This window comes from Mesoplodon densirostris, chromosome 13, assembly GCF_025265405.1.
Source record: "Mesoplodon densirostris isolate mMesDen1 chromosome 13, mMesDen1 primary haplotype, whole genome shotgun sequence".
Classification (NCBI taxonomy): domain Eukaryota; kingdom Metazoa; phylum Chordata; class Mammalia; order Artiodactyla; family Ziphiidae; genus Mesoplodon; species Mesoplodon densirostris.
The window spans coordinates 4033680-4045715 of NC_082673.1; the positions used below are offsets into that span (position 1 = coordinate 4033680).

At 42.2% G+C, this 12036-nt stretch overlaps 1 long non-coding RNA gene across 3 annotated transcripts in view; it reads left to right on the plus strand.

Annotated features, from left to right (window-relative positions):
• The window catches only part of LOC132500987 (uncharacterized), a 68793-nt gene extending 57055 nt beyond the window's left edge, over window positions 1-11738 (plus strand). The window contains exons 3-6 of one of the 3 annotated variants that reach the window (XR_009534105.1): window positions 3059-3127; window positions 4952-5091; window positions 10475-10562; window positions 11485-11738. This is a non-coding gene — a long non-coding RNA (uncharacterized LOC132500987). The remainder of the gene's footprint in view (window positions 1-3058; window positions 3128-4951; window positions 5092-10474; window positions 10563-11484) is intronic. The other 2 variants (XR_009534106.1, XR_009534107.1) reach the window with 2 other exon arrangements.
• Window positions 11739-12036: the final 298 nt, after the last annotated feature.

A 12036-nucleotide genomic window follows, 5' to 3' on the forward strand; every position in this document is an offset into this window, starting at 1 on the left:
GCCTATTATTCCTGATCATTTCACGATTCTTAAAAGTTTCTGAAATATATGTCATTTGTATCTGTCTCTATTACCTGCCTTGGTGTGGGTCTTTTTCTTTTATTGTCCTGGGAGCTTAGTAAAAGCCCATTCAGTTTGGAAACTCATTTCGTTCAGTAGTAGGGAAATTTCTGTAATTATTTCTAGGATAAAACCATCACTATTTTTTATGTCTTTATGGAAAAACTATTATTCAGATGTTAGCACTCTTGAACTTATCCTCTGTTTTTTCTGTTTCTTGTGCTTTGTCTCTTATTTTCCATCATCCTATTTGTGTGTGTGTGTATATGTATTTACATATTTTAAAGTATGTATTTATATTTGTATAACACGTTTATATGTGTGTATATGCAAATGTGATGATGGAAAAAATATATATCACTTTCACCCTCACTTAAATCTAAATATTTAGTAATTTTTCTTATGATTCCTCCTTTGGTCCATGAATTCTTTAGAAGTGTGCTTTGTAGTTTCTAAAGAAAAGTATGTGTGTTGGGGGGTATGTGTGTCAGTAACCTTTTTGTTACTGATTTTTATTGTTACTGAATTTTGATCCGACAATGTGGTCAGTATATAATTTAAAAAATATATATTGAATTTCCTTTTGACTTAATGTGTGTTTATGTTTAACTTTCCAATATCTCATGTATGCTTGAACCAGAGAAGTATTTCCTATTTGCTGGGTGCAATATTTCACATGTACTTCCCTTAGATCAAGCCTATCAATGGAGAAAACATTTATTAATATTTTGTCATCTTGACCTGCCATTTTCCAAGGAGACTTGTGTTCAGTGCTCCCCTAATAGTCCCTGTGTGGCCCCTTCAGTTAATCACTCCTTCTACCTTTGACTCCTGGAAACCACTGATGTGATTTATGTCTGCACCGTTTTGTCAGAATGTCATATACATGGAATCTTACAGTATGAAGTCTTTCAGGACCGGCTTCTTTCAGTTAGAAAAATTTATTTAAGGTTTATCCTTGTTGTTGCATGAGCTGACAGTTTGTCCTTTGTGTCCGAGTAGTGCTCTGGTGTGTGCACATAAACAGTTTGTTTATCCAGCCACCTGTTGAAGCACATTTGGTTTGTTTTCCAGTTTGAGGATGTGAATAAAGCTGTTAGAAACATGTGCACAGAGGTTTTTAGGGGAACACATGTCTTCAGTTCACTTGGGCAAATACCTAGGAGCGGGATTTCTGGGTCCATGTGGCAAGCATGTATTTAACACTGTAAGACATTGTTACACTGTTTTCCACAATGGCTGTGTCACTTGTGTTCCCACTAACAGTGACTGAGGGTTCCTGTTGCTCTGTATCCTCACCGGTCTTGCAGGGTTAGTTTTTGAATTTTAGCCATCCCAGGTATGTAGTGGTCCCAATTTGTGATTTTAGTTTAACTTTTTTTTTTTTTTTGCCTCACCATGCAGCATGCAGGATCTTAGTTCCCTGACCAGGGATCGAACCCGGCCTCTTGGCAGTGAGAGTGCGGAGTCCTAACCACTGGACCGCCAAGGAATTCCCTAATTTAACTTTGTTAATGCATCATTTCAAATGCTTATTTGCCATCTGTATATTATCTTTGGAGAAGTATCTTTTCATGTATTTTGCTCATTTTTAAAGGGGGGTTGTTTCTTATTGTTGAGCTTTAAGGGTTCTTTATATATTCTACATGGATATGAGACTTTTATCAGATATAGGATACATAAATATTTTTCTCCAAGTCTGTGGCTTGACTTTTCATTCTCTTAACAGTGTCTTTTACAGAGCAAACGTTTCAAAATTTTTAAGGGTACAATTTATCAAATTTTCTATTATGACTCATGTTTTTAGAATCACATCTAAAAACTTGTCACCATACCCAAGTTCACACAGATTTTCTTCTCTGTTTCTTCTAGAACTTTTAAACTTTTAGATTTAGAATTAGATCAATGATTTATTCTGGGTTAATTTTTGTACACGGTATGAGGTATGTGTCAAGGTTCTTTTTTAAAAAAAATTTTAATGAAAATATACATATATTTTTAATTGGGGTATAATTTTAAGGTTCTTTTTTTTTGACTTTTTTGCACATGGATACTCAGTTGTTCCAGAAACATTTGTTGAAAAGATAAAACTTTCTTCATTGAATTCCCTTTGTACTTTTGCCAAAAGTGAACTATGTTTGTGTGAGTCTATTTCTGGGCTTTTTATTCTGTTCCATTGTGAAATCCACATACTCTTTCACCAATAACATACTGTCTGGATAACTGTAGCTTTATCATAAAATTTGAAGTCAGGTAGAGTGAGTCCTCCAACTTTGTACTTCTTTTTCAGAGTTATTTTGGCTTTCCTTTTTCCTTTGACTTTCCATTTAAATTTTAAAATTAACTTGTCTACATTTACAAAAACTTGCTGGAATTTTGATTTGGACTGTACTGAATCTATTTATCAGTTGACAAGATGGATATCTTAAAATACTGAGTCTTTCAATCCATGAACATGGTAGATCTCTTTATTTAGATCTTTCATTTCTTTCATTAGTGTTTGTAATTTTTAGCATACAGACTCTTATTAGATCTATACCTAAGTATTTCATTTTTAGTGCTATTGTAAATGGTATTGTTTTTGGAGTTTTAAATTCCAATTGTTTATTGTATATAGGAAGATGACTGACTTTTATATATCGGCCACGTATCCTGTGATCTTGTTAAATTCACTTTTTAGTTCTAAGAGATGATTTTGTAGATTGGGATTTTCTTCAAGACCATCATGTAATCTGAGAATAGAGGCAGTTTTATTTCTTTCTTTCCTATTTGTATGCCTTTTCTTTTTCCTGCCTATTGTAAAAACTTCCAGCAGAAGTTCTAGTCTTCGAACAAGATATTGATATGGAACAAGAGTGGTGAGGGAAGATATCCTGTCTTTGTTCCCATCTTAGAGGGAAAGCATTCTTTTTTTTTTTTACCATTGAGGTTAGTTGTAGGTTTTATGTAATATGTAAACGCTTTCTATAAGGTTAAAGAACTTCTTTTCTATTTCTAGGTTGCTGAGAGTTTTTTATCACGAATAGATGTTGAATTTTGTCAAATGCTGTTTTTGGAAGCTATCAAGGTATCTATATGGTTTTTCTTCTTCAGTCTCTTAATATCATGAATTACACTAATTGATTTTAAAATATGTTGAATAAGCCTTGTATTCTTGGGATGAATCCTGCTTGATTGGCATGTATAGTCTTTTGTATATATTTCTGGATTCAATTTTCTGAAGTTTTTTTTGAAGAAATTTACATCTAGGCTCACAAAGAATAGTGGTTTGCAAATTTCTTTTCTTGTAATATCTTTGTCTGGTTTTAATATTAGCTTACTTCCAGCCTCATAAAATGACTTGGAAATTGTTTCCTACTCTTTTTTTCTTCCTGGAGGAGATTGGGTAGATTTGGCATTATTTTTTTCCCTAAATGATGGTGGAATTCACCAGAAGCCATTTATGCTTGGGGTTTTCGGTGTGGGAAGGTTTTCAGTTACAAATTCAATTTCTTTAATAAATATAGTACTATTCAGACTCTATTTCTTTTTCAGTAAATTTTGGTAGTTTATGTCTTTCAAGGAACTGATCTATTTCACCTAAGTTGCCAAATTTATGAGTCTACAGTTGTTTGTTTTATTCTCCTTTATCCTTTTAGTGTCTGTGAGGTTGAGAGTGAAGTTCCCTCTTTCATTCCTGGTATTGTTATCTATGTCTTCTCTCTCTTTTTTTTTTCTTGGTCAGACTCACTAGAGGTTTGCCAATTTTATTGATTTTTTTCAAAGAATCAGTCTTTGGTTTCATTGGTTTTCTCTATTGTTTTTCTGTGTTTTAAAAAAAATTCTTTAAAATTTTTTTTATTTTTAAAATTTTTGCCTGCGTCTGGTCTTCATTGCTGTGTGAGCTTTCTTTGGATGTGGCAAGTGGGGGCTACTCTTCATTGTGGTGCGTGGGCTTCTCATTGTGGTGGCTTCTCTTGTTGAGGAGCATGGGCTCTAGGTGCGTGGGCTTCAGTAGTTGTGGCACACGGGCTTAATAGTTGTGGCTCATGGACTCTAGAGCACAGGCTCAGTAGTTGTGGTGCATGGGCTTAGTTGCTCCGTGGCATGTGGGATCTTCCCCAACCAGGGATCAAACACGTGTCCCTATATTGTCAGGTGGATTCTCAACCACTGCGCCACCAGGGAAGTCCCCTGTTTTTCTGTTTTTAGCTTCATCGATTTCTGTCTTCATCATTATTCTTTTATTCCTTCTGCTTGCTTTGGGTTTAATTTACTTTTCGTTTTCTAATTTCTTAAGGTGAAAATTTAGGTCAGATCTTTGTTCTTCCTTAATATAAGCATTTAGTGCTAAGAATTTCCTCTGAGCACTCTTTTAGCTGCATCTCACAAATTTTGATGTGTTGTGTTTTAATTTTTATTCAGTTCAAAATATTTTTCAATTTTGGTTGAGACTTCCTCTTAGAACCATTTCCCCCCAGTATTTGGGGTTTTGCCCAAATTTGTTTCTGTTATATTCTACTTTTATTTAAACTATCAATGAAGAATATATTGTTTTCTTAAACATTCAATTATCTTTAGAGCAATTAAAGTGAGAAAAAATATTTTATTTGAACTTTGTATTTTCCATTTCTCTTTTTTTGGGGAGGGGTATCATTTTTTTTTTTTTACAATGTTGTGTTAGTTTCTACTGTACAGCGAAATGGAGTGGAGTTCCCTATGCTCTACAGCAGGTTCTTATTAGTTATCTACTTTATACGTAGTAGTGTATATATGTCAATCCCAATCTCCCAATTCATCCCACTCCGTATGGTCCATTTCCAATACTCTTCATTTTTTTGTGTAGATCCAAGTTTCTTACCTATATTGCATTCCTTCTGACTGAAGAACTTGTTTTTAACATTTCTTGTAGAGCTGCCACCCTGCTCCGTCTGCTGTCTCCAGGGTCTCCAGGTCTCCCTCAGCCTCCACACTCAGCTTTTAGCACGTTATTACAAGTATCTAGCTGAAGCTTCTTATTGACTCTACAGCCTCTGACAATATCTGCCCCAGGTAAGGAAAAGCATGGGTCCTGTTTCTCGCTACAGGCACCTTGCCTCTTTGAAGATTTCCAGTTAGCTATTTGCTCTTGTGACCTTAGTTCTCTAAGGGGGACAAGGAAAGTAATTAATTTGCAATTTGTCCAGCAGTTTTCTTATTGTCAGGGTGGGTGTGACTCTCTTTCCAGCTCTCTGTGTCGCCATGCTGAATCTAGAAATCCAAAGAATAATTTTTTGAATTCCTACATTTCATATTTGTTTTTTTTCAAAAATTCTTGATCTTTTAAAATGCTGTCCTGCCTTTTGTTATTGCTTATGTTAATCCATGCAAGTTTAAATGTATCTTTTTTTAGTGGTGTCTTTCAGGTTTTTCCATTTCCTCTACTTCTTGAGGGCTGATTCTTCCTGTGTCGAGTCTGCCCATCTGTCTTTCACGGCGCTTCCTCATGTAGCTTCAGTGGTGTTTGCGTGAGGAGTTTCGATCATGTCACTTTGAATTTTGATTTGCTGTCAGCAAGGACTATCCTTTCTATGGAGGACCCATAATGCCATGTGTTGTGTGCATTTTCCTACGGAACAGCTTTTCATTTGTTTTTGCGGGGGTCTCAGGATTTCACTGTCCTGGACCAATCTTCATGTTTAACTCTTGAGTGTGGTTCCTGCTCCCTTTGGGTGGTGTAAATTCACATCTGCACAGGGTATAGTCTGAGGTTTTGATTTCTTGCAAGTCATTTTTTTAATACAAGGTACCTGGAGACTGAAAGTTTCCTTGCTGCTTCCTGGGACGAGGACAAAGAATTTTCTTGTCTGCCTCTCAGGCTGGCCGGCCTTTTGACACATCTGGGTCTTGAGCAGCTGGCTCAGTACCAGTTCCCTCTTTCGTTCTTCTCCAGTCCTCTCCCTGGAATTAAAATCCCAGCTTTCAGGCCAAGTCTGAAATCCTTGTGGGTCTCCATGGCAACAGCGTCTACACTCTGTTCTGAGGCTTCTCTTCGTTTCCAGGAATTTCTATCCCCCAAGTACACTGTTAGAGAAAGTGATATCATACCAGACAATTCTATTAGTTTGTTTCTAGAGGGTCCTTCCACTCCTCGCCCCCAGCTCTTCCTCCTCTCAGCTTGATCAGCCATGTGGCTGGAAGCAGACTAAGTACAGCTCTCATGTGACTAGAATTTGGGTGACCCCCCAAACGCAGTGTGTCTCCCTCCAGTTTCCTTAAGAAAGAGAGATTTAGGTCAAAGCCAATTTGAACCCTCACCCTCCTTAGTTATATGGATTATAGAATTTAGTGATATCTAATTTCTGTTCTTGACCACTTGAATGATTTGTAAATACGATGGCTACACATGTTTTTTTTATTGTCCGTATGACAATGAAGCCAAGGCGTTTTGCTTTATATTCAGGGAGTTCATATTAGATCTTTAGTTATTTTAATGCACATTTAACTACTACTAATGCTTACCAAAGTCAACTAAGTTGCTACTTACATTAAGGGGAAATGTATGAAAAAATGTCACTTTCCCAATATCACCGACCATTCCTATTGGTGATGCTTTTTCAAATTCCCAAATAGTCACCAGCTGAGGAGCATTCTGAATTAAGCATCTCAAATTTCTGCACTTTGCTTTCAAGAAGAATGCTCTACCCCTCGATGATGTTCTAGAGATGCCACCAATGGAAGATGAAATGGAGGAGAGACTTAAGATATTCCTAGATCATTACCTTAAGTTCCCCAGTGAAATAAAAAGAGAAATGTTAAGTGAAAACATTCTCCTTAGTAAGGGATTGCGTTTCTTGTTATTTCATTAATTACTAAGGTACTGACTGTATACTTTTTACTTTAATAACTTTCCTCCAGTAAAGGGCAGACCTCCAAAAGGCATTTACTGGGTAAAGTGACCGGTCTTTAATATGTAAGATGTGGTTTATTTCTCTGACCCCTCGAAGCAGTTTCATGGAGCAGTAAGCTGCAAGACAAGCATCATAGCCAGCTGGTGTAAGAAGTGTAAACGCTTTGCACGAAGATGCTGTTTTATCAGCCAGTCTTTTTCTCACCTGTAAGGTTAAGGTGCTCTATTACATTCACTCTAAGTTTGTTTCAAGGCTAAGAAAGAACTATAATCAAAATTCCAGAGGTGTTATGGGGTTGAGATGCTCCAGCTTTGGAGTTTATAAATTGATGGTAGAGAGGATTGTCAGATAAAATGCATCCATTTGGTGGTTCCTGAGAGGAAGTCACACCAGGTCTCACTCCTGCCTGCTCTTCTTTCAAAGCATCCATCGCAAGAGTTTTAGGAACACGTACAGCTACTTATTCACACGTCAGCCTCCTTCCAGACAGTGAACCTCTGGGCAGGATTCTGTTCTCCCTGATTTCGAAACATACCACCACTGTGTGTACGTAGGCCATGTAAATGACGACACGGTTTTTCTCATATTTGCCCTTTCAGGTTTTGAGCTCTGAGTTTGCTTTAGGAAACACAGTCATACTCCTGATATTATGATCCCAGGGCACTGCTGCTTCTCATTCTTCTTGCAACTTTCAGGTCCCTCTGAACCACCCTCAACCCCGACAGGCCCTACCTGTGCAGCGTCAGCTGATCCCTACCCCCCAGCTCAGACTGAGACAGGATCATTTAAACTCACATCAGAGACTCGTGCCTGCTTGTGTGTTTGAAACACGCCCTTGGTCCCAGCTATCTCATACCCTAGGAGGGAGTAGACATCTGGGTGGATTGGGGAAGGCAGCATCACGTCACACCTGGAGGAGGTGGGATCCAGGTGTGGGAGAAGCAGGCCCGTGTGACCATGGTGTTCGTGCTGGCGTCGGTCCTGGGGATCAGGAGGAAGCAGCCTGGCTAGGGCAGCAGTGCCTCCTTCTTCACAGACGCCCGCATTAAATCCAGGGTTCCTTAGAGTTAATTTCCACATCGTGAGCAAAAGGAAAGGGAATTTTCATTTCAGATGTAGAACTATGGATGGAAGAAAGTATTATAAAAATTTTGTCTCTTTACCTAGGTAGCTCATTAAAAAAAATTTTTTTTCTGGGCCATGCAGCGAATAGGTGGCGTTACACTGATTGAATTCACAGTGGTGAACCAAAGGAACAGGGCCAGTCTGATTTACTTTGAGACGTGATGAGGAAAAAGGATTCACTGTTCAGATCCAGAGAGTGAGGCCAATACCCTCTAAGCTCGCAGGTGCTGTTACGCCCTGTCTGTCCATCCAGCCTTCCCCCAGTTCAGCATCTCCGCGCTGCAGGCGCACTGACACGTGTGCACCACAAGATGGAGCCCTTACAGCAGCTCATCTCCCAGGGCTTCCTTCCACCCTGTTCACACTCTGGAAAGTGAAGCCAACACGGCCGTGAAGACGCGCACAGGCCTTGAGTGGATTAGAGATTGTTCTAGTCATTGTGCCTGGGAGCAGATCTGTCCTCGGCCCCATCTCGATCAACGTCCTTATCAGCGTCTTCCAGGAAGACACAAAAGACAAACTTTAGCAGGAGGGCGGGTGATGCAAAACCAGGGAGGAGCCTGGGGGCCTCTGGACATATCGTAAAGATTCGGTGGGCTTTTCCGCGGGCTGCCAGTGGATGGGGTGGAGGCACAAGGTTGCCTTTGATGGAGCAGCAAAAAGAGCTTTGGACAGTGAAAGGGCAGGTCTGGAAGAGCGTGTCACGATAGCTGTGATGCTGATAACCGTACCGTCTCACGCAGCGCTACTCAGCGTGTGGGCCATGGACCGCCCGTGCTGTCTGTCCTGGATGAGGGCAGGTGCTCCTGCCAGGTGTCAGTGAAATTCATCACGAAGCACATTGCTTAGTGGAGCCAAACAGGTAAAACTCACCTGCTGAGGGAGGCCGGGCATCCACCCGCATTCCGGCACCAACCCTCCATCTTGGGAAGGGCCTGCCTTTGAGTAGCACTGAACTGCAAAGGCTCCTTGGTGTCAGTACTAAGTACTTAGTACTAATGGCGCTAAGTACGTTAAGCGCATCCTCACCTTTGGATAGAGGCACAGTGGACTTAGGGCCAGTGTCGTGAAAGGTGGACGTTCACATGTTGGACCAAACGGCCTCACTCTCCTCATCGGATGGGTGGAGGCAGTCATATCGAACACAAAGCGCTGTCATGCTGGAGGTCAGGAGCATAATGCAGGCAAAGTTCATGGCGCGTTTCCCGGCACATGGTACAAATGTGCTTAGTCCCTGCAGGTGAGAATCAGTGTGCTTCTCCTTAATACCTCTCGGAGGAAAATACTGTTGTTTTCCCTGTTTCATAGGTGAGGAATTGAGCTGAGTTTCAGTGAAGCGTAACAGGGTCCTGTGGTCATGCCGTTCCTGCATGTCAGGGCCCAGGCTTAAACCCAGGGATTTTCTGACTCTAGATTCCAAGCAGGTGCTTGTTGATCATAGCACACTGCTCATTCCTGGCTGGACTAGACCAGTGGCTTTTAAATTTTTTGACCAAAGCTCAACTGTAGTCATAACCCAGTACCACTGCCGCCCGCCTCCCCCCAGGTACACAGACACATCTATGACCTGAAACAAAACTTACATGAACGAATGCTGGCCATTCATTAATGCAACACACTCTGCTATCTTCTAGTCCATGTTATTTCATTTTTAAAGAAAAAGCTGGGGCTTCCCTGGTGGCGCAGTGGACACGGGTTCGTGCCCCGGTCCGGGAAGATCCCACATGCCAAGGAGCGGCTGGGCCCGTGAGCCATGGCCGCTGAGCCTGTGCGTCCGGAGCCTGTGCTCCTCAACGGGAGAGGCCGTAACAGTGGGAGGCCTGCGTACCACAAAAAAAAAAAAAAAAAAAAAAAAAAAAAAGCCGGTGGTGACCTATTGAACTGATTTCCTGGCCCACACATGGGCTGGAACCCACAAGGTGAAAATGCTGTAATAGCAATTTCTATGAACTCGTCAGTTGTAATTTTCTCTGATTCTCCAAAAAGCAAAACAAAACAAAAAACACAAACAAAAGCCTTCAAACCCAATTCCCTTCATCCAGACAGAAGACCTGAACATGGGAGCAGTTCATGTGGAAAAGAATAAGGATTTTAGCTGAGGCTGAGCTGTGGAAACACTGCAAAGGTGAGGGCAGAAAACTTGCCTTCAAGGCCCGCGCAGGAGCCCTGCATTCCCTCTGGGTGCCAAGTTTTAGGAGAAATCAACCACCTGAATAGGTTCGGAGAAGCGCAGTCAAGGTGGAGCCAGGTCTGAAATTGTTCAAGGAGCCAGGCATGTTTAATCTGATTTTGATGGGAAAGAGTCTCTAACCCATAAAAAAAAAAGTATATTATGATAATAGGTCTGTAAGGTAGTTGAATAAGTCTTGGCCCGTCTGATGCATTATGTCACATCGAGCTTATTTTTATTGGGTTTTTAGATTTTGTGTCTAAACTGAGAATCATGCAAAATGATTGTTACTGCACTTCCGTCCTGTGAAAGGCAGGCAGGAAACCGCCCCTCCCAGGGTAAGTGGAGGAGCTCTCAAGCTTGCCCTTGGCCAGACGTTTGCCCGGCTTCAAAGGGGTTTCAGAGGGCGGGACCCACTGCAGCCCAGGCTGTGCCTTGGAACTCAGACATTCCTCTCCTGGAGCCTGGCCCACCCGGCGGGAAAGCCCCCTGTTCCTGATGCTCTGGGCTGGTGGGAAGCTCTTGCCCGGTTGTTTCCCTCCCTCCTGGGCTCCAGCCGAGAGCCCATTCCCCATGAGTCAGGAAAGGAGGGAGTGAGAGGCTGAACGGCCCCTCCCCGGCTTTCACGGGGCCTCGGGGACGCCTGGGGCTGGAATTCCCCCTGGAAGGTGGCTCCAACAATAGACGTTTGCGCTGTGTGGCCGGTAGGGCGTTCTGCTGGAACAAGTAGCAGCAGGTTTGTTGGTAGTTTGTTAGATTCAGGAAGGAAAGGGGAGAGGGGAGTCAAGAATGACTCAAGGCTGTGTGGTTGGGAAACCTCGGAGCAAAATCAGGCCACCAGAGCCCAGTGGGCAACCTGAAGTGGTACAGACCGGGGGCGGGGGGAGAGGATGGAAGTTTGGATGGTACTTCGTTTGTGGCTTAGAGTCGGAGCTGTGTCCCTGAAAGTCTGTGTTAATGAAAGCGGGAGGGGTTAAAATACTCTGTAGATCTTGCTGCTCAACTGTTTACCGTCCAATGTTAAATCCTGGTCCTTGGGGCGAAACGTGGCCATAGTTAAGGGTGAAGTGGGTCTTAGGGATGTTGGAGTTGGGCTGTTGTCCTGGATGACATTTATCTGCTGGCATCCTGGATTGAGTTCCACTTTTAGGATATAATTGACACATGCATTTTTGGTGGTTCTTTCAGTAGACTTAAAATGAACGGGTTAATGAGGTGCTGTCTGAAAATGGCTGTCTTCATTTTATTCTGCTCTCTCAGGTGGGGAGAAACCGGTGGACCCCCGCAGCCCAGCACCCCATCTAGTTGATGGAGATGAAGGGAGGAGCTGCTGAAGCAGAGGAAGCTGTGCGCATGCGTGCCTCGGTGGGGGCGGAATCGGGAGGGACGGAGTGATGGAGCGCGATGCTGACAAAAGCATCACTTGTCACGTATGGGGCATGCCCTATGCAGGAGCAGTGTTCTAAGCACTGTATATGATGGTCTCATTTGATTTCAACAACCCAATTAAAGGATTACTATTACTGCCCTCCTTTTATAGTTAAAGAAACTAAAGTCAGGGAGGCTGGTGGATTCACCCAAGGTTGCGGGGCTGGGATGGCCTGACCACCAAGCTGCACCATGAACACTTCCCAGGCAGGTACTGTCTTCACCTGGCTTGATACACCAGCAGAAGGCGGGAGAGTCAGAAGCTGGAGAGACTGTTTTCTAGGGGGGGCAGTGTTGCTTCAAGTGCCCGGGTGATAAGTTGCGATCCAACGTCAGGGAGAGACACATGCTTCTCTCTATTTTCCAAAGGCCATGGGGACGTCA